The 2,515-nt window shown below is 39.0% G+C and overlaps 1 pseudogene; it reads right to left on the bottom strand.

Moving 5' to 3' along the window:
• Positions 1 to 430: 430 nt before the first annotated feature.
• The window catches only part of LOC123181913 (tricetin 3',4',5'-O-trimethyltransferase-like), a 4,598-nt pseudogene continuing 2,513 nt past the window's right edge, over positions 431 to 2,515 (bottom strand).

The raw sequence follows: 2,515 nt of genomic DNA, 5'->3' as shown, positions 1-2,515 counted from the left end.
AACGTGTTGCATTAAATGTACTTGCTTTGCATCCCCTTTTGCCAACGGGTGGGGTCAAATTACCATACATTTTTTCCGCATCACGCGATTGACGACTACAGTGCGTGTCCTCGGCTTTGACAAAAAGTGCAACGACACTTTTAAGTATTTGGGTAAACTAAACATAGCACAACACAACACAGTTCAACAACAAAAAACAAAATAAACATGCTTGATGTGCTCTATATGCGTAAGCCTGCACACAAGTTCCTAGGCTTAACATTGCCAAATTTACTCAACATAGAAATAGCAATTTCTCGCACAACTTAAGTACCAAATCCTTTATTATGTACGTAAAATATGTTAATGATTCAAAATTAAGTAAACACGATGGAAACTCGAAAGTCATTTGTGGATTTTAGGAGCAACAACTAGAAGCTAATACTGAAATTTATTTGATGAATTCAATGACCCACGCATTGCCGTAGATGTGAGTGGTCTTGACACTGGTGAATCCTGCACCCCTTGCAAGCTCCTCGAACTCCCTCTGTTGCCTCTCCTTGCCACCTGGGGTGTGCATGAGCATGATCATGTCACCTAAGAACATCAGCTGCCCCCTGGATGTTGAGTCTGGTTTCAACGGCAAGATGCCTTCCATGACGATGACCTTGCCGTGAGCAGGGAGTGCGTCAAAGCAGTTCCTTAGTAGATTCGTGCAATGCTTGTCAGTCCAGTCATGAAGGATCCACTTTAGGAGGATGGTATCGCCGGAGGGCATCTTCTCGAACATGTCACCCCCGACATGCTCCACACCAGGGAAGGACGGCGCATCAGAGATAGCGTGGGGCAAGTCAAAGTTGACCCCCTTGATGTGCGGGTACTTGGAGGTGATGGTGTGGATGGTTGCACCCACACCACCGGCGACATCAACAAGGGTGCCCACACTGTCAAAGCCCATGTAGAACTCAAGGAGCTTCTTGGTGATGATGGTTGAATGGTTCTTCATGGCCTCGTTGAACATGCTGTTAACGTGCATGTTCGTGCTGTTGTACACGAACAACGTCATCCCGTATGCTCTTTGGAACGGGAGGCCACCATCAAGGATTGCGTCCTTCAAATGGTACCTGCAAATTAGTTACGAGCTTCTAGTTTAGTTTACTGATAGTGGAGTAATGGTGGCATGCAGTTGTTCAACTTCCAACTTTACAAGCAAATTCATCAAGAAAAACATTTTTTTCAGTACTTCTAGTTAGTACTTGGACATTGGTCGAAGTTTCAAGTTTTGCATAGACTAATTGGCAGTTGGTGGATAAATCTATAATTGAATAGATACTGTTGGCGCAGGATCACAAGCCAGACTAAACTATCAGAACTAAAGTCGGAAGTCATAACTGCCTGAGAAGGTATATATAACATGTTGATTTAAGAAACTATCTATTATTATATTATGAGAAAAGTATACTTTTCGTCCCTTAACTCTTGATGAAGTCTAGATTTGGTCCCTCAACTCCGAAACCGAACAACTTGCACCCCCAACTAACAAAATCGGACAAGGTTTGTCCCTGGTCTCGATTTTGACCGGTTATTGGCGAAGTCTAGATTTGGCCCCTCGACTTTAAAACTGGACAACTTGCGCCCTTAACTACTGAAACCGGCCAAGATTCATCCCTGGTCACGGTTTTGACTGGTTTTGGTGCTGTCCCAACCCGGTTTTGACCGTGCCGACTCAAATTCGCATACCTTTTCCAAGTCCGTTTAATGTTTTCAAATTCGGGTATTTTTTTCAAATACGTGAACTTTTTAAAAATTTGTGTACTTTTCCAAATCTGCGTACTTTTTCCAAGTTTACGTACTTTTTTTAAAATCCACGTACTTCTTTAAAGTTCCTGTGGTTTTTTTAAAATTCATGTAATTTTTAAAAATTGGCATACTTATTCCTATTCACGTATATTTTTTTGGGTTTGAAAATTTTATGTGAAATTGAAAACATATGCGGATTTGAATATCTTTTACGCGAATTAGAAAAAAATGTGTGGATTTGAAAATTTATGTCAACTTGAAACAAGTATGTGAATTTCAAACAAAGTTCATGGATTGGAAAGGAACAAATCTGCGTACTTTTCCAAATCTGCGTACTTTTTTTTAAATCCACGTACTTCTTTCCAATCCATGAACTTTGTTTGAAATTCACATACTTGTTTCAAGTTGACATAAATTTTCAAATCCACACATTTTTTTTCTAATTCGCGTAAAAGATATTCAAATCCGCATATGTTTTCAATTTCACATAAAATTTTCAAACCCAAAAAAATATACGTGAATAGGAATAAGTATGCCAATTTTTAAAAATTACATGAATTTTAAAAAAACCACAGGAACTTTAAAGAAGTACGTGGATTTTAAAAAAAGTACGTAAACTTGGAAAAAGTACGCAGATTTGGAAAAGTACACAAATTTTTAAAAAGTTCACGTATTTGAAAAAAATACCCGAATTTGAAAACATTAAACGGACTTGGAAAAGGTATGCGAATTTGAG

This window comes from Triticum aestivum, chromosome 1A (assembly GCF_018294505.1).
Source record: "Triticum aestivum cultivar Chinese Spring chromosome 1A, IWGSC CS RefSeq v2.1, whole genome shotgun sequence".
In the NCBI taxonomy this organism is placed as follows: Eukaryota; Viridiplantae; Streptophyta; class Magnoliopsida; order Poales; family Poaceae; genus Triticum; species Triticum aestivum.
The sequence above is the reverse complement of the archived record's forward strand: the minus strand, read 5'-3'. Positions and strand labels throughout refer to the sequence as shown.